Raw genomic sequence first — 20,706 nt, 5'->3', positions numbered from 1 at the left:
TTAGAAAAAAATATTTAGCATATTTATTGATTTTCATTGTTAATTAAAATTTATCTCGATTAATTTCTTGGGCTGGTATCTAATATTTACAACAACAAAAAATGTGGGGATTTGGTGGGGTACCGTTTGTAAACAAACGAACATTTATTTGTTAAAGTTAACCTATTGTGAATGTTAGTTCTATCGGCCAATCGTAGGAGAACAACAACAGGTAGAGACCCGGACAGGCCAGCATCCAAAGGCTTGCGTAACATGACGCTGATGTCTGAATGAGAACACGGCGGGTGCGGAGCATGGCCCCCACAAGGGGGGGGGGGGGGTAGGGTGGACCCCTGGGTCCAGTGCCCAGCCCTGTTTATTTTTAAATGTTTAACTATTATAATTTTTTACACACTATAAAAAAAATTGAATATTTTTTCAATCCAATAAAATCTTACAAGATTTTTACAAAACCTACAGTTAATTATATTTTTTTTTCCGTGAATATTTTCATTTTTATCATAGTGTGTGTGAAATAAATATAAAATACTCGCTGCGGTTATTTTAAAGTAAAATAATTTAAAAAAAAAACAAAGACTATTATCAACTTATAAAATAGTAACCATAATTATACCCCGTGTTTTCAGGTTAAATAACATAGTGGAAAGAGTGCAGGTGAGAAACAGCCATGCAGTTGTGATGCAGCGCGATGCTGGGTCCAGGAGGTGGGGGGGGGCCAGGGCGGGCGCGCCGCGCATGCGCGGGAGAGGGCGGGGGAGGGAGAGGAGGGGCGGGGGAGGGAGCGACGCGCGGCGTCGGGACGCCCCAGTCCGAGTGCGAGCGCCGGCGCCCGCAGCAGCTAGCCGCAGCGCCGGCGAGGGATGGCCGCGGCGCTGCTGGACGCCGTGACGTCACAGAGCGGCACAGGTAACGAGGGAGGCGGCTCTGGCGGTGAGTACACTCCCCCCCTCCCTTCTCCCCTTCGCTATCATCGCCGTCGCTTCATTTTGTGTAAGGGCTATTCACCAAATCGTAACTCGACACCTCCCCTAGCATTCATTTTTTTTCCCGACGTGATAACGTCTTATGAAATCGATGAACGCCGGCCGGCTGCACGCACGTAAAAAGCATGACTCTTTGTCACGTTCCGCCTGAGCCCCGAGCGTGACAAGAACCGGGCCAACCACGCGTGCGAGAAAAATCTTCTATAATATCAAAACAGGTTAAGGCGGGCTTTTTTTTTTTTTTTAACTAATTGTTCGTGATCATATTCAAACAAAAATATTTTAAATTAAATTTTGCAAAAAAAAACTGTTAAATAATAATTTGAAAATTAAAAAAAGTATACAATTTTTCTATCAAATTTATTCTTATGACGTTATCACGTAAAATGATCGTCCTTTAAACCGACTTTTTTTTTTTTTTTAATATTTGTAATATCCTGAAAGTCAAAAGTCGCGCAATATGATTTTTTTTACACTAGGTGAATATCTGTTGAAAATATTTGTGACAGAGCAAAGAAAAAATGCGAAATTTTCAGAAATAGCTCTTACATAAAAGTAATGATGAAAAAATAAAATAAGACAGCTTTAACGGTGAAATTTCCCTTGTGTATTTTTTTTTCTTACGATGGGAAGGGTTTGAAAATCGATTGTTAGTACGGTGGGCAATTACATGCAGATTTTTAACTTCCGAAATGGTTAAATGTTGTAACTTCACAATTGTACGCATATGTACCTTTACGTATATTTCGATCAGTGGAATGAGTTTTGGACGGTTGCTTCGAGATTGCAAACATGCAGGCGCGGTGCCTTATCACATTCTTCTTCACGGCCCATTGGTCAGTTGCCTTGTCACTTAACACTGGAAACAAACAGTCAGACGTCCTGCGTCTCAATGCCGTGTGCTACTTCATGCAGGAGCTAACTGTCACTACAGCCTTTTTTTAATTCTTCGATAGCTAAAGTAAATGTAATAAGTAAATGAGATCACGATTGAACCTAAGTCAGTGTCTGATATTATAACCGAGTTTCCTAAACTGGCCACCATTAGAAACTGTGAAACAGTTTTTGAGTTTCGCTCGTAAAGTTAAATAAGTGCCTGCTTTTTGATTACCTGTGTGGGCGGGGTAAGGACATGTGTCACCTCAACAAAGTGAATGATCGAACACCCGTCAGACAACGAAGCATTAGTTGATCTACGGATTTAAAGAACCGACTTTAGTCGAGAAGTTTCGTTTAGCACCTGTACATTCGTTACGCCGTAGTAAAAGCCACTTTCTCATTGCACTACTATCGTTAAGTAGGTATAAAATATTTTAGGAAGCAGGATTACATGCTATCATAATGTTTCGTTAGTCTTGAGGATTAATACTTAAATAAATTTTAAAGTTCGGTGATTCGTGTTAACTCCCTCGATATACGTGATTAATTAAAATGAATTACTTCAAATTACTCCTTGCTAATGGTTAGTAAGTCTTGGATGTAATAAGTAGTTATGGATTGTCTCGTGGAGGAAACATTCAATAAAATGGTAAATTCTAAACGATGTGGTGAACTACATATATAATGTAATTCCTAAGCACACGTGATGTCTGATCACCATCGTGTGACTGGTGAATCAACGGGAAGTTCAATGTTGGTACGAAAATAATTTCTCGCTGTGGGTTGCATATCAACCACAATTTCAGGCGCTTCGAAGAGACCTTATTAGTACAGTCTAAGGTCGAAATGCGCAGACAACGCTTATCGTAAGAATCAATAAACCAATAAGCCATCTTGGTATTTCAATCATTATTTGTTCTGATGACAAGTGCATCATCATAATTATATAATAGTAAACCTATTCAAAGGATCGCTTGTTAATTGCGAAGCAACAATTCAGCTCATTACACATTAATTTAATTCAACATAAGGACGATTTGTGTACTATGAATTTCAATTATTTAAAAGTTCATTAATCGCCACTGAATTTTTCCATAACATCGGTACAACGTAGGTATACGAAAATCAAAAATATATTTGGCCAGATACGTTGGCGTTTTTGTTTCGATTAGGGAAATTCTACAGCTCTGTTCGTGGACAGATGATGACTACATTTGAGTTTTTTGCGAGGGTTAGCTTACACACACGCGCTGGTAATCAGTTCGATCCCTGTGAACTTGTAGAGGTACTGCGCCCGGAAAATTAAAAAAAAAAAAAAAAACCTAAACTAATAAAGGTTTTTTTGTAACTAGGTATTCGTAATCTTTGTTTCGGTATCTATATGTGTACAGTAGGCGTTCGATTCCAAAATATCTAAATTTTTTAAGTGTCGTTATTTTTCACCTTTTGCTATTTTTAAATTTTTTTACCTCCAAAAACTATTTATTATGTATTTGTATTTTTAAGATATTTTGAACGTTAATCATTTTTACTGTTGTAACTTTATTTCACTGTAATTAAAAAAATTGATATAGTTCATAGTAGAGTACATATAGTAATATTACATATTATAATACATATACAATCTTTAAGTGGGATATATGTATAGCAGGATCTTGAAAAACTTCCTTCTAGTGTTTTTTTTTCTTGAATAATTTTAAGCTGTTATTAAATAAATGAGATATTGCATTCTGCATGAATCTTGTGTACCTATTTGTAACCTAATTTTAATTAAAATATGCATTTTTTTATATAAAATATGTTTTGGTTAGTTATACATAAGTTCACCCACAGACCAAGGTGTCCCAACTTTAAGTGACCAAACTTTTCAAAGTTAAGTAAGGATTTGTGTTTTTAATTTTTATAGACATAGTAATAGTTTAATTTTGTTAATATAAAAGTGACAACTAGTGCCTAATAGTCAGGCGACTACCCACAAGCCAAGACATCCGTCGTTATACATATCATTAATCAAATTAGAAATTACCTTCAGACATCGTCTACGTAAATTATGCGTTATGTATTAATTTCATATTATAAGTAGGGACACCTGTATTTCGCGATTTCATTTCATGTCAAGGTAATTCACAAAACACTGTAGCTTTTTCTAAGAGTCATGGCAAATTGTGAGGGTGCAGCAGTACGGTGACCGCATTCTCATTGGCCCCGTCAAGAGCGGGACGACACCTCTCACCGACCTCAGCCAATAACCACAGCAGAAAAGCTACAGTATTTTGTGAAATACCTTGACACGAAATGTATTTGCGAAATACAGGTGTCCCTAATTATGAGATATGATGGAGGACGGTTATTGCATGGATTCATTGGGCGGAAAAGTAGTCTTAAAGCACATATTCGTTTGCTTCACGTTGCTGATTGGTGAACTTGAGACACGCCCTTGAACACCCAGAACCAGTTGAAAATAAGGAGAAGAAGGGGTTACCTTAATTACGTGTAACCCGCCAAGCGATACGTCCTTGTTACTGACCAATCAGCATTGTAAAAATTTTTATTTTATTTTATGTAGGCAGTTTGAGTCTATCCTGGATTGAAATGAATCTACGTAATATTCGCGGCTCTACCTGCAGACCAAGCTGCGCATTAATTTCACTGGATTAATTATCAGTTACGACTTAACAATTATCGTAACATATGTTACATTATGGTTTATAGCTGGTAAGTTGTCTTCTCTGCGGATTCTTTTTGTCGGTCGTATGTTTTGTTACGGAGCAAGGCATTAACTGTCATTACAGTGCTTGCGTTGTTCCACGGCCGCTCGTTTTTTGCGAGGGGGTTGGGGGAGGGGTACAATGCGTGTGCGTATTCAGATTGTGAATGAAGCGAAGCGGGATTGCGCCACACGGGAAGGCGTATCTGCAAAACCCTGCGGGCGACCGTTTCTGCTCGCGATATGGAGCCGGGAATAAAAAAATAAAAAAGAGAGGCAGGGGATTTGCCTTTCATTCCCTCCGTGGAACTTTGATGCATGGAGGTTTTAATTATTCCAGTTCTGGTATGAAACGACCGACCAACCCTCGCAATCCTTACGTGAATTTCCAATCACTTCCCGGCTTTTTCGTTCGCCCTCTTTGAGCAGTAATGGAATTGGGCAGCATTTAATTTCGAAAGATTACAATTTAGTTATAAGTTCAGTCTGCGCATTTATTTTTGCTTCACGAGATGGAAAATAAATATGTGGTCCATGATGCCAAGTAATTTTAATTTTTGTGTGTACAATAATTAATCAAATAATGCGATGCCCATTGATTACACGTGCTTAATTTACGTTATATAGTTATCGCTCGTTTATTGACTTAAGGGGGATTTAGAACTCGGAAAATTGGTTTTATAAGTTTATAAACCTCACCTTGGAGAAGAGCTTGTGCGTTATGGCTAGAGACCTGAAAAATCCGCGTATTCATTTCGTGATATGCTACAATTCAAATAATTACACCTTAGTGCTGCTTCTACCACTGGTTCACTGTTAATCTGGAGCAATGAGAGCCAATCAGAGACCCTCACTCATAGAAGTGTCGAATCACAGGCCACCCAGACGAGACGACTCACAAGTCAGCAGCCAATAAACAGGTGGCATTTGTCCGAGTGTGTAAAGTGTAGTGGAGTCTATCCTGGAGGACATTGAACCCGCGAATTTTTCCGGTCTCTAGTTATGGTTCAATTGTCATCATGGGACTTCTTTTTGAAGCCTCTAAATGCGCTGGTGTTGTAGTCATCCGCGAACTATCAGCTGTTTCTTACCCGTGAGGCGACCCGCGTGGTCTCAGGCTATACCGAGCCGCAACAGTTCATGTTATCGGCCCGCAAGACCACATACTCGTATAAGTAGGGACAGGCATTTTTTGCGAAAAGATCTGAACACTTATAAGGTACACCCGCACCAGCGTTTACTTCCTTGTGATTGGCGGCCGTCTGCGAGAGAAGTCGTTGCCTTGTTTGACTGAGCCACTCAGGAGGCGTTTACTTCCGCACTGAGTCACTGTGATTGGTGTTGCTACAATCGATATGTACCTGGGAGAAACTCACCCAATCACGAAACACAGACTGTGCTACAGTGTTTTAACCTTCATCGAGTCTCGAAATCTTTTCGCGAAATCTACATGCCCCTACGTATAAGTAGGGACCAGAAAAATTCGCGGTTTCGATGGCCTTCAGGATAGACTGCACATTCCCCTGTACATTCGGGGAAAAACGCAAGTTCATTGGCTGTCGTCTTGAGAGTCGTCTCATATGGTTTGTCTGTGATTCGATCCTTCTTTGGTTGAGGCTTTATAACTGGTTGAGATTCGTCCAGATGAACAGTAAGCCAATAGAAAAATATTCATCTAAGCGGTATATGTATTTGAATTCTAGCCTATCACCGAATTAATCCGCGAATTTTTCCGGTCTCTAACTATAGATAACGTAGAACGATCCAAGATGGTGTCACCTAGTCGCCCTTGCTCAGGTGTCACTGCCAGTGACTGGGTCCTGCTCTCTCTCAGACGAGCGGGACCTGCCTGGGCGTTACGTTGTAATAGCCCAGGCACACTGCAGCCACTCTAACTTCTCAGCAGCATACACGGTTTCAAAACCTCCTTTATCGCGAGATAATACTAATGAAAATTTTCCCCACACCTGGTATTCTCCTTTTCCATTCTTAGCGACCTGGAATTTTCGGGAAAAGATACGTGTCTGTGTGAATGTTTCAACCAACGAGTTCATCCGAATGTTAACACATACTACAAACGAGCACTTAACTGTAAAAACCTGTTTGTACTTTTTATATGGAAATTAATTGGACACTAATTTCCTAAAATATTTTGTTGCAGCGCCACCACATATTCCTGTGGAATTTACAAGATGAATGTCGTAACTTCGCGTTTATCAACTGCATTACTTGCTTGTTTATGTAACCCATTACTAGAGACTGGAAAAATTCGCGGATTCATTTCGTGATATGCTACAATTCAAATAATATTATACCTTAGCGCTGCTTCTATACCCATTACATTTATATGTTACACTGTGTTTTATTGTACAATTGTATATATTTACTATAAAACATTTTGGCAACTGGTTTTCGAAGCAATGCTATGTAAAACTGCAATATCATGTTTACAAAGCAGAACTGCCGCTACGCGGGAGGCGCTGATAATCTGCTCGGTTGGGAACCGCCCTAAGTCGTGTCTGCTCAGAACTGCCGGCTACGCGCGAGTCGCTGTCGAGTGTTCGTCCACGTTATGGAACGGGCTTGAAGTTGTTAGCATGTTGGTAACGGGAAGTGTACCTACCATCTCCGTGCTGGTAATTCCCCGCCTCCGACTTCTCTCGGCGGGATACCCACATAACTTAGAAACACACAACGTAGAACACGCATAACTTAGAATTCTCAAAAATCCACATAACTTAGAACTGTCATAAGTTATGACGATAGTAACTTTGAAACACGTAACTTAAAACAGGCATAACTTAGATAATTCCATCTTGCGTGTTTCTAAGTTGTGTTTTTCCAAGTTGTGTGTTTCTAAGTTGTGTGTCCAAGTGGTGTGTTTCTAAGTTGTGTTAAATTGTGTTTCCAAGTTGCGTTTTTCTATCTTGTGGGTTTCTAAGTTGTGTGTTTCCAAGTGGTGTGTTTCTATCTTGTGTGTTTCTAAGTTGTGTGTTTCTAAATTGTGTGTTTCTAAGTTGGCGTTGCGACGCCGCCTGTCTCGTTAACAGGGCCGACCTCACGGCGCCCCGACTAACGGCGCCTGGGTTCAAGCTATATCCCCTCCTCCCCCCCCCTCCACACCACTCCACCCCCCCCCCCTCCCTCGCCAGTCGTGGGCGCCGCTCCACGTAATTCATTAATGAATCAGCGCTTAACTGTGCTCTTCAAAGTTCAAGGTCGCTGTTTCAGCGCGGAACCTTCAATAAAAAGTACTCATAGAGCGTGTGGAGTATTTTAAGGAACTTAATAAATGTTTTCCTGTAAATATAACAATATCCCATTCTACTGCAATAAAGATTGTTAGATAATTTTGGTTAGAACTACTGCCTAATCTGCTATGGTTTTATTTTCAATTTACTCTTTTACAGTTTGCTGTAAATCATACACAAATTTGTTACCATTTTAATTTAGTCTTGTTGTTTTAAAAATTTTAATACATTAAAATACAATACTGCTTACTTTTTAGAAAGAAGGAAAATCCTTGTTACTATGCATCCAACTAGCATTCAAGTCACTATGTAATAATTGTCGCTGTGATTTTCTCAGGGTAGAAGGGTCTATAGAACACACGTAATAACGGTACCCTGTTTAGCCGCGTGAATATGTTAACCGAAAACCGACTTAATACTTGGTCTTACAACCATGTTGATTTTGTAGACTACTTGTTATTACTTTTTAAATGCCTTTTCTAAATTTTTACTCGATTTGCATAAGTTGAATTTTTTTTCTGCCACAAATATTTTCAACAGATATTTACTTAGTGTAATATCACTGGCGTGAAAAAAATTGCGCAAGTGATGATATTTACGAAGATTAGAGTGCTTTTTTACAACCGTGATATTACACGAAGTGAATATCTGATGAAAATAGTTGTGGACGAAAAAGTGGAAACGAGGTATCGAGTTAAAATTTTTAGAAATAGTCGAAAAAAAATCTAATGACGAAAAAAAACTAAACAAATTAACATGTATACCGAGTCTTGAAACCGAATTGAAAGCCTGTTTGTTGGTCTTCGGGCAGGGACGAACCACTCACAGGAAAACCACTGTTCGCTCGCTGAAGGAATTTAAACCAAACAAGAAAACGCTTTCTCGCAAAATTTTTAGTTTCTGAATTCTAATTTTCACTCGAGATGTACAGGACTTGCGATTTTACTGATAGAATGGTCAGTTTCTCGTACTTTTGTTCCGTCACCAGAGCTAAGAATTCTTCGCGAATTCTTTTCGCACCAGGGTTGACTCGACTGTTATATACACACGCGCCTCCCTTGTTCGCTCTCTTCAGGTTCTCTTTGTTTTGATTAGATACCGGAAAAATTCGCGGTTTCGCTGGCCTTCAGGATAGACTGCGCATTCCCCTGTACACTCGGGAAAATAACGCAAGTTCATTGGCTGCTGACTTGTAAGTCGTCTCAGCTGGTTCGTCTGTGATTCGATCCTTCTTTGGTTGAGGGTTTATAATGGTTGATATTCGTCCAGATGAACAGTAAGAAAATAGCAAAAATCATCTGAGAGGTATATGTGTTTAAATTCTAGCCTATCACCGAATGCATCTGCGAATTTTTCCTGTCTCTACTTATAAATAGAGACCGGAAAAATTCGCTGATTCATTTCACGATATGATAGAATCCAAACAACTGTACCTTTATATTGCTTCTCTGATTGGCTCACAGTTTATCTGAAGGACTTTGAGCCAATGAAAAACCTTTAAAACCAAAAAAGTATCGAATCGCAAGCGTCCCAGTTGACACGTGTCACGAGTCGGTAGCCAATGAGCAGGTGGCATTTGCCTGAGTGTGTAGGGGATTGTGGAGTCTATCCTAGAGGTCATCCAAAGCGCGAATTTTTCCAGTCTCTAGCTATTTGGGTGGCCTCCAGTGAACCAGCAGCCAGTGACAGCTCATCCAGCCACGCGCGAGCCGGAGATAAGGCGATGCGGGACAGCAGGCCAATCACCTGATCATGTACACGCTTGTGGAGTCTAGCCTGGACCAGTTCTCAGGTCGTCGGAAGCAGCTGCGCCGGAGGCAGCCGAGCTGATTAGCCAATTACCGCGAGGGATCACGTCACCCGTGGAGCCGCGGTGGGGGGAGGGGGTGTTTCCCTGCGCCGACGTAATTGGCAACAGACGCGAGGAAGTCCATTGAACAGCAGTAGAAGCCCGGTAATTTCATCGAATTTTTTTTTAACGACGTGTTTAACCCAGAACTATTTTTTTTATTTTTTTTTTTGGCGACTTCCCAACTTAGTCGCAACTGTTGTTTCGACGCGTCTCGAAGACGTCTAAGCCAGTAAGTGGAGACCTGGGAATTTCACTAGTTCGTTTTGTTCGCCGGATAGACTGCTAAAATCTATACCTAGGGACACCTGTATTTCGCGATTTCATTTCATGTCAAGGTATTTCACAAAATACTGTAGCTTTTCTCCTGTGGTTATCGGCTGAGGTCGGTGAGATGTGTCGTCCCGCTCTTGACGGGGCCAATGAGAATGTGGTCGCCGTAACTGCTGCACCCTCACAATTTTTCCATAACTCTTAGTAAAAGCTACAGTGTTTTGTGAAATACCTTGACATGAAATGAAATCGCGAAATACAAGTGTCCCTATCTATACCTCAGCTTTGCTTTGATGATAGGTTCGCAGCTGTTCCGTCACTCCTCTACTGCGCGTCTGTCAGCTGTCAGCCAGCAGCAGAGAGATGTGAATGAATCCGCGGAATCTCCGCGGCTCCAATAACTACGAAGACTTGGGCAATTTTTTATACCCATGGAACCACACGAAGTTAATATCTGTTAAAAATATTTAGGGCGGATAAACAAATGCAGGAGAGGTGTCGAGTAAATTTTTTTTTACAAATAGCCCTTAAATAAAAGCAATAACGAAAAATAAAAAAAATTTATACATGGCGTGCAAGACAGTGCCTTTAGTTACTGGAGTCTGAAAATTCTTCTGTCGGAGACAGCAGTGTCGGTATTGTCAGGATGCGTTTCCTTCCGCGCAGAAATACTCCGATTCGGATGGAGTATACATGTACCTGAAAGTAGATGTGCCGTCAGTAGACGTGTACCTGAAAGTACACGTGCCGACAGTAGATGTGCCGACAGTAGAAGTGTACCTGAAAGAAAGCCAGTTAATGACGAAACACAGACGATGCTGCAGTGTTTTGACACTCGGCCAGTCACAGAAATCTCTTCGCGGAAAATTCACGTGTCTGGAGATCACAGTCGCTGCGACCTCGACGCATGCTCGGGATTGGTCGACGTTTGTCCTGTAACCCCTCTCCCCCTCCCCTATACCACGTGCGTGCTGCTGGTGTCCACCCTTCACGGGCGTGTTGTGTCAAGGAGCAAGGAGGAGGGGGGGGGGGTTAAAATTCGTTGTTGATAGTTCCCAGTGGAGTGCAAACCTCTCATCAGTGCTGGAACTTTCTTTGCGTGCGTTGAGAAAATTGCTCTTTGCGCAGTTAAATGCCGAGGAAAGAGCTGTGTCCGAAGGGAAAAAAAGGGGGGGAGGGAGTTAACCACTCATTCCAGCCGCCTGCTTCATAAACCGTGGCTTATCGCTGGTCAAATGGGGGAGGCTTGGCGTTGAGTTGGCGTGAGCAGTACTCGGAACTGCGTACTCCCGCGTTTGACTGCGGTCGAATGAATCAGTTAGGGGTTCAACACATCGTCCACGTAGGGGTTAATGGGACAGCCTGAAGTTGGTATCGACTGGCTGCTACGAATAGTTTCCGCTGCGAAGTCATTGGTTTTTCAGTATTGAATTCATTACTCAATTTTAAGATTGTTATCAATACAGACCGGAAAAATTCGCGGATTCATTACACGATATGATATTATCCAAACAACTGTACCTTTATATTGCTTCTCTGATTGTCTCACAGTTTATCTGAAGGACTTTGAACCAATGAAAAACCTTTAACCAAAAAAGGTATCGAATCGCAAGCTTCCCAGTTGACACTCGTCACGAGTCGGTAACCAATGAGCAGGTGGCATTTGCCTGAGTGTGTAGGGGATTTTGGAGTCTATCCTGGAGGTCATCCAAAGCGCGAATTTTTCAAGTATCTTAACTATTACTTGGCCACCGGTTTCCAAAGGAACATTTTGTAATCTGTGCAGGACACGTCGGTGAGAATGCCAGTTCTCTCCTGCTCGCGACTGTAGTTCGGGTCACAGGTCACAGGTCACAGGGCATTATTGTTATTGTGTTACCTTCGCTGGTCCTCGGAGCCGCGAGGTGATGTCCGCGGAGTGCAGCTGTCCGCTCTACACGGAGCGGCACTTCCAGCCTCAACTGTAGAGCCCGGGCGGGCATGAATAATGTAGAGTGCGTGGGGGATGCGACTGTGAATACTTCTCAGCGCGGGCCTACCCGGACTCAGGAATACTGACCACCCCCTCCCCTTCCCACCCCTTCCACGAGACACGCTCGCTTGCTCTGGTAGGCGCCAGCAGTGCTGATAACTTAGAGTCCCGGAAATTTCGCGGATTCCTCTGGCCTCAGGATAGAATTCAAGGTTACAGGTGTGCTCGACCCATGTTTACTTTCCCATTGGTTTTATTTCTTAGCGAGAACATTTTTATCCTTGTTATTTGGCACTACCTGGTTCGCTTACTTCTCTCCTAGCTGGACATCGTTGGCTCACGGTCGTAGAGGGGCGTGTCCAGATAACTGCGGTCCAATCATGAACACAGTGCGAGAGTGTGGAGTTTTGCATTCTAGCTTGCGACTAAAGAATGCGCGAAAATTCCGTGGCTCTACTGATAACTAGGGACCGGAAAATTTCGTGGTTTCGATGGCCCCTAGGATAGATTAAACCATCCTCTATGTACGCGGGAAAATTACACCAGCTCATTGGCTACTGACTCGTGACACATGCTAAACTGGGACGTTTGTGATTAGATACTTCTTCCGTTGAGGGTCATTCATTGGCTCACAGTCCTTCAGGCAAACTGTGTTCCAATTACTAGAGACCGGAAAAATTCGCGGATTCATTCGGCGATAGGCTAGAATTCAAATACATATACCTTTATAATTATTTTGCTATTGGCTCACTGTTCATCTGGATGAACTTCAACCAATTATAAAATCTCAACCAAAGAAAGATCGAATCACAGACAAACCAGCTGAGACGACTCACAAGTCGGCAGCCAATGAACTTGCGTTACTTGCCCAAGTGTACAGGGGAATGTGCAGTCTATCCTGAAGGCCATCGAAACCGCGAATTTTTCCGGCCCCTACCAATTACTGAAGCGGCAATAAGTTACACGCACTTGGATTCTAGCCTATCGTGAAATGAAACCGCGATTTTTTCCGGTCTCTAGACATAACACATTTTAAATAGCCTCTTAATATAACACAAAATTAAAATTTTTAAAAAACGTCAAAAACATAACCAAATTCAAACAATAGAATAATGAATCAACAATATTTTCAATTGTAGTAATAACACAGTTTAAATGGCCTCATAACAAAATTAAATATTATAATTTTTTCAAAAGCTGCAAAAAGCTAACCAAGTTAAATCAATACAATAAGAAGTTTCGTTGATTTGCAGTGTGCGTGTAGACCATGTTGATTTGTTAACGTTTGTTTTCTGGTAAACCTGGATACCGCATATAGTTAAGAGAACTGCAACTACTGGAACAAAAGCAATTATATGCATGCTCTGTAGTTTGTAAATATTTGCACGCGTACATTAATCAACGAGCTGGATATTGTCACAAATATTTACAACATTAATAATGCCAAATTAATTATAGGTTTTGCTAACTACGCTATTGATATTTTCTAAATGAAAAATGTTTATAGCATGCAAATTACACACCGGAAGGAAAAAAAATAACGACACTCACGCGATACCATGAAACATGCAACGTTTCAAATTAATGCGTACAGTTTTCCGTGTTGTTTCTAAAAATAGCCCGTGACCCGGATGCAGACTGAGTGCTCAGAGCAAAACTGGTCCAGAGAGAGTACACGCGTTATCGTTAGACCTGGTGATTAGAGGAGGGAACATTTTACTGCTTCACAGACTACATTGCTCTTTGTACGCGTCGTTACCGATGCTGGTTCTTATCAGGGAAAGAAATTGGGTCCACTCTGCATTGATACGTCGATAGATAGGGGCGTGCAGATTTCGCGAAAAGATTTCGTGACTCCATGAAAGTTAAAACACTGTAGCACCGTCTGTGTTTCGTGATTGGGTGAGTTTCTCCCAGGTACACGTCGATTGTAACAACACCAATCACAGTGATTCAGTTCGGAACAAAACGCGTCCTGAGTGGCTCGGTAAAATAAGGCAACGACTTCTCTCGCAGACGGCCGCCAATCACAAGGAAGAAACCACAGTTGCGGGTGTACCTTGTTGCAGTCTAATAAGTGTTCAGATTTTTTCTCGCGAAATATGTAGAGACTGGAAATATTCGCGTTTTCAATGACCTCTAGGATAGACTCCACAATCCCTTACATAAGCAGGCAAATGCCACCTGCTCATTGGCTATTGAGTCGTGACACCTGTCAACTGGGATGCTTGCGATCCGATACTTTTTTGGTTGAAGGTTTTCTCGTTGGCCCAATGTCCTTCAGATAAACTGCGAGCCGATCACAGAAGTAATCTAAAGGTACAGTTGTTTGGGTTCTAGCACGTCGCGTAATGAATTCGCGAATTTCCCCGGTTGTCTAGAAATATGATCGTTGTTCCGAAGCAAATGGACGAAACAAAACGGAGGAATGAACCACCTGGAGTAAAACGCAGTGTAGAGCTTGAGTGGAGACGCCGTGGGAGAGGTAAGTGCATCCAGAACGAGACAGACAGACAGACAGACAGAGACAGAGAGAGAGAGAGAGAGAGAGAGAGAGAGAGAGAGAGAGAGAAGGTGGCTAACAAGGGGTGCAGAGTAGAGACCTGAAAAATTCGTGGACTCATTTCGTGATATGCTACAATTCAAATAATTACACTTAAACGCTGCTTCTACCACTGGTTCACTGTTAATCTGGAGCATTGAGGGCCAATCAGAGACCCTCACTCACAGAAGTGTCGAATCACAGACACTCAGTCGAGACGACTCACAAGTCAGCATCCAATGATCAGGTGTCATTTGCCCGAGTGTGTAGAGTGTAGTGGAGTCTATCCTGGAGGTCATTGAACCCGCGAATTTTTCCGGTCTCTAGTGCAGAGTGCATGCTAAAGCTTGGAGGGGATAGGGGGTCGTGCTCTGGGCACAATGAGTCAATGAGAGAGTCACCCTGCTCCAAGTGCTGGTCTACAATGGCGCACAGTTTTAAGTTTTAAATGGAAGGCTTGGGCCAATGAGAAACGATCAACTAAAGACGTGTCGAATCACGGGCTACCCATTTCGGATCAGAATAATTTGTTCAGATACCACAAAGTAGAGACCGTAAAAATTCGCGGTTTCGATGGTCTTTAGGATAGACTGCACACTCCCCTGTACGCTCGGGCAAATAACGCAAGTTCATTGGCTGCCGACTTGTAAGTCGTCTCGGCTGGTTCGTCTGTGATTCACTCCTTCTTTGGTTGAGAGGGTTTATAACTGGTTGAGATTATTTCAGATGAACAGTAAGCCAATAGCAAAATCATTATAAAGGTATATGTATTTGAATTCTAGGGTAAAGCCGAATGAAAATGTGAACTTTTCCTGTCTCTAACAATGGCGCACAGTTTTAAGTTTTAAATGGAAGGCTTTGGCCAATGAGAAACGATCAAACAAAGACGTGTCGAATCACAGGCTACCCAGTTCGGTTCAGAATAATTTGTTCAGATACCACAAAGCCATTTTGGGCTGAATGAGTTGAGGGTATAGCAGCGGTCCTGAATACGCCATTATGATTAACCGCTTATTGGATGCAGTCTGTGCGGTGATTTTATACAACGTTTCAACCGTAACTGGCCCAAGAGTAAAAGGTCATTGGGATAAACTTAATTTATGGATTCGTTTACCTCCGCTGCAATTTATTTTGTGGGGATACGAAACTTCATTCTGCTCATTTATGTATGTATTTTGCTGGCCAATTAGTGGTTCTAAAATAATTCAGTACGCCAGTAATGGGATTCTGAAAGAAAGCGTCATTTATAGGGACCGGAAAAATTCGCGTATGTCTCTCGCGATGTTCTAAATTTCAAATAATCATATCATGGTCCAGCTTTTGCTATTGGTTTAATGTTAATGTAGAGGACTCTGGGCCAATTGGAGATCCTCATTTAAATAAATGTATCCAATCACAAGCTACACAGTTAAAACGCCTCACAAGTCAGCAGCCAATGAACGGGTAATGATTGCCCATGTAGGCAGAGGATCGTGTAGTCTATCGTGGACGACATTGAACCGGCGAATTTATCCAGTCATAGTCATTTGCTATTTAAAGCTTAGCGCCGAAATATATTTCATTGTCATGTAAATTGCTTTTTCAGGGTTAGTATTTGCCCTCTTACTTGTAAATTAATTTTTAAAAAAAATCACGACATTAAAAGGTATATTTATTAGAGGCCTGTAAATTTATCGTTATAATTAGACGACAGCATTAACTGCAAATACTCCTACACATGAATTACTCTTATTGTATCACGGGCTGTCCACGTGTCAATGAATAACAACTAATTAACAGCCGATGAAATCATGCGCGACCCGGAGAGAAAGTGATTCGTCATAGAAGCCAGTGAACACTGACAACTAACTTGGTTATGCATAGAGACCGGAAAAATTCGCGGATTCATTTCACGATATGATGGAATCCAAACAACTGTACCTTTACATTGCTTCTCTGATTGGCTCACAGTTTATCTGAAGGACTTTGAGCCAATGAAAAACCTTTAACCAAAAAAGTATCGAATCGCAAGCGTCCCAGTTGACACGTGTCACGAGTCGGTAGCCAATGAGCAGGTGGCATTTGCCTGAGTATATCGGGGATTGTGGAGTCTATCCTAGAGGTCATCCAAAGCGCGAATTTTTCCAGTCTCTAGTTATGCACATGTTTGTGGAGTTTAACTTAGTAGCATAAAACAATGCGAATTTTATGCTTCTGGCCAAGCCCAGAATATTTTTTTGTTTGTGTTTGAAACAACTACAGTTTCAACAACGTCATGTTTTATGAACGCGCATAAAGAGCGAGGGCAGTTCGTTTTGAAGCTAAGCATTGTTTTCAATACAGAGTTCTGATTGTTCCGCTACGGCGGCCATTGTTGCAACTGTTAACAAAGCGGTCGGCTTCATCAATGCCGGCCGTCAGCTAAAAATACAAGTTTGTAGGAGCGAAATTTGATTGGCCGGGTTTTATTTATGTAAATTTAACGAAGTACGTTTTATCAAGCGATTCCCTGGAAAAAGTAACGTGGGTTAAATTGAAACCTGCATTATGTGAAACTAGTGTTCGTAGCGGGCATATGTTGGTACGGGCCCAGGATACTAGAACAAAAAGCTGGAAGCGATACACCACACTTTGGATCCGCATATTTTGTGCTCTTAGCTTGAGAAATGTTTATCCTGAATTTTTAGTTTCATACAGTGATTTGAATTTTATATATATGTATGTATATATATATATATATATAGGGACCGGAAAAATTCGATGTTTCGATGGCCTTCAGCATATACTGCACATTCCCCTGTACACTTGGGCAAATAGCGCAAGTTCATTGGCTGCTGACTTGTAAGTCGTCTCAGCTGGTTTGACTGTGATTCGATCCTTCTTTGGTTGAGGGTTTATAATTGGTTGAGATTCGTCCAGAAGAACAGTAAATCAATAACAAAATTATTATAAAGGCAAGGGCGTCGCCAGCCTTAGGCCTGGGAGGGGGGGGAAGTTGTGGGAAAAGTTTGTATTTTTTTTGCATTTGGCTACATTTTTTTGAATCTCTAGGGCTCTAGGGGGGGGGGGAACTGTCCCCCCTACCACCCACTGGCAACGCCCTAGTATAAAGGTATATGTATTTGAATTCTAGCCTATTGCCGAATGAATCCGCGAATTTTTCCAGTCCCTATGTATTATTTATTTGCACTCTACATTTTATTTATTACTTTATTACTATAAAACAATAAAGATTATTAATTACAATAGTATTTTTTTATTTATTGATGTTAATTTTTAATTAACATTTATCTCTATTATTTTACAAAATTATATAATTTATTTTATGCATGTGATTATAATATTAAATACTAAGTATTTATTTAAATTATTAAATTAATTTAATTTACACTTCAGCAACCGTATTTATAATTGTCACTCCAGTCATTTTATTATTTTATTTCTATTAATAATTTCCATGAGAACTAAATAGAGATCGGAAAAATTCGCGAATTCATTCCACGATATGATGGAATCCAAACAACTGTACCTTTATATTGCTTCTCTGATTTGCTCACAGTTTATCTGAAGGACTTTGAGCCAATGAAAAACTCTTCAACCAAAAAAAAGTATCGAATCGCAAGCGTCCCAGTTGACAGGTGTCACGAGTAAGTAGCCAATGAGCATGTGGCATTTGCCCGAGTGTGTAGGGGCTGGTGGAGTCTATCCTAGAGGTCATCCAAAGCGCGAATTTTTCCAGTCTCTAGAAATGAAGTTAGTTTTTCACCACGCCGAGCAAGTGTAACTTCTAACGGGCGCGCCCTGACGTCAGTGGTTGCCAGGCAGACTGGTGGTCGCCTGAGGGACGCAGTGCGGCGAAGGGGGAGGGATCCTCGAGTCAAAGTTCAGGAATGCTTGCAGTCGGCAAACGTTTCGTCTGTTCGGCGCGCAGACAGAATCTTCACGCAGACTCTTGTTTGAATCTCGCAGTCTCTGGAGGAGGGGTAGCGGGAACGGCGGCTTTCAGAGAGAGGAGGTGGGGATAGCAGGGGCTGGAACAAACACACCGGGAGAAACCAAGATACGCCGACGAGACGTCTTCGAACTGGAAGTTGTGCGTCTTCTCTTCTCCGGGGCGAGTCGTCGCCTTGGGCGGCTGTGATTGGCTGTTCCTTATCATCCCCCCTTCCCTTTCTCCTGCACAAAGTGTGAAAGCAGACATTTCTTTGTTTACTGCCAAGCTGTTAAACATCCTCAGAGACTCGGACACACGTTAAATTTCGCGTATTCTTCTGGTCGCAAGGCAAACTGCAAACATTTAAACTTCTGTGTTGCTTTAGTCGTCTTGACACTCCTCTCTGAGACTGTGGGCCAATCAGCTACCAGCCGGCGGAAGAGTGGCCGAATGGCATCTACACGTTCAAAATAGGGAAATGTTACACCGTGTTGAATCACCCATTAAGGAAGCATACGTAAGTAGTAGAGACCGGAAAAAATCGCGAATTCATTCGACGATAGGCTAGAAATCAAATATATATACCTTCATAATGATTTTTTCTATTGGCTCACTGTTCATTTGGACGAATCTGTACCAGTTATAAACCCTCAACCAAAGAAGGATCGAATCACTGACATATAACTGAGACGACTCACAAGTCGGCAGCCAATGAACTTGCGTTATTTGCCCAAGTGTACAGGGGAACGTGCAGTCTATCCTGAAGGCCATCGAAACAGCTAAATTTTCTGGTCTCTAGTAAGTAGAGTGTACATGTTGAAGTTAAGACTGACATCCAATGAACCCATGAAATATCCGGGTGTCCAAATGTACTGATTCTCTTTTTAAACTTCTGCTTTCCTGTCTCGACAGACTGGACAGTCGCGCTTTCATGCCGCGGTAGGCCCAGTCTCCACCAGAACTTCCTCCGTGTGCTACTGGGATCATTCGTCGCTTCATGTAGGGAACTTCCGGCTGATAGCAAACCGTCGTCGAAAGAAATATCGCGTCCAAAGGTAACACTGTTAAGGGCGTAGGTCCGTTTCTAGGACATTATTTTATATTTACGTTCCACGTGGTTGAACTTGCCGACTTTTTCAGTGGCTCAACTTCCACAAAATGAAAAAAATATATATGTCATACGTAGACACCTGAAAAATTAACGAGTTCATTTCGTGTTATGCTAAAATTCAAATAATTATACCTTAGTGCTGCTTCTGTCATTGGTTCACTGTTAAACTGGAGGACTGAGGGCCAATCAGAGACCCTCACTCATAGAAGTGTCGAATCACAGGCCACCCAGACGAGACGACTCACAAGTCAGCAGCCAATGAACAGGTGGCATTTGCCTGAGTGTGTAGAGGATATTGGAGTCTATCCTGGAGGTCATTGAACCCGCGTTTTTCCGGTCTCTAAGTATGGGTAAGGAGAATGGAATGGAATATAAAACTGACACTTTATATGTTTAAAGTCAATGTTACTGGCTGATATGAGTTATGAGTTAATTTATTTCAGGAAACAAATATTTAATTTTATCTAGCCTTTCAAACCGTCAGAACATTTATGATTTTAAAAGGCAAAATAAATTTAATTAAATTTTTCTGAAAGAATTTTAAACTGTTCCACACATTAACCACCAGCATTACATTTAAACCCAAAAATTTTCAGTTATTTGTTTTCATTTGTTTCTCCTTATCCATATCACACAAAAAAATGCTAAAAATTCAACTTTGCTAGCTAATTAGGTATGCAAACGTAAATACCACCAACCAATATTTTTATGTTTTTTTTAACAAATATTTTATCAAACGTTTATTTTATTACACTGATCAATTTCCTGATTAATTAAAATATATATGAGTATTTGGTTGGAAAAACAAAAAAAAAAAAGATTTTCGTTTATTAGCTTTTATATTTGGGTTTGTCAACATTATATTAACGTGAAAGTTTTCGAACAAACATTTTATAACCAAGCAACTTTTTTTTATGCATCAAAATAGACCTACTGAACTTGAAATAAAATTTAACTAATAAAATTAGCTTTATTCGTCTTAATGTTTGTAATTTCGGGAGATTGGTTTACGAGATCAGCAGTACTCGCAGATAGTACAAACAACGCAGGGGAGAGGGGAGTATACTCAAAGGTTATTTCTTCGTAAACCTCTGCCCGGAGTGGAAATCCGACAAGATTGAATCGGATCCCCTGGATTGTCCGAAATGCAATAACACCTACTTTTCAGGTTGGGTTACCGTTATTTGCTCAACAAATCAACTACCCAAAGGGGGTAGTCTACAGAT

General features: G+C 41.2%; 1 protein-coding gene across 1 annotated transcript in view; it reads left to right on the top strand.

Moving 5' to 3' along the window:
* Window positions 1–827: 827 nt before the first annotated feature.
* Window positions 828–20,706, top strand: part of LOC134537099 (eye-specific diacylglycerol kinase) — a 221,446-nt gene continuing 201,567 nt past the window's right edge. The window contains exon 1 of the mRNA XM_063377378.1: window positions 828–930. The gene's annotated coding sequence lies outside the window, so the exon portion shown is untranslated. The remainder of the gene's footprint in view (window positions 931–20,706) is intronic.

Source organism: Bacillus rossius, chromosome 11, assembly GCF_032445375.1.
Source record: "Bacillus rossius redtenbacheri isolate Brsri chromosome 11, Brsri_v3, whole genome shotgun sequence".
Taxonomy (NCBI): Eukaryota; Metazoa; Arthropoda; class Insecta; order Phasmatodea; family Bacillidae; genus Bacillus; species Bacillus rossius.
The sequence above is the reverse complement of the archived record's forward strand: the minus strand, read 5'-3'. Positions and strand labels throughout refer to the sequence as shown.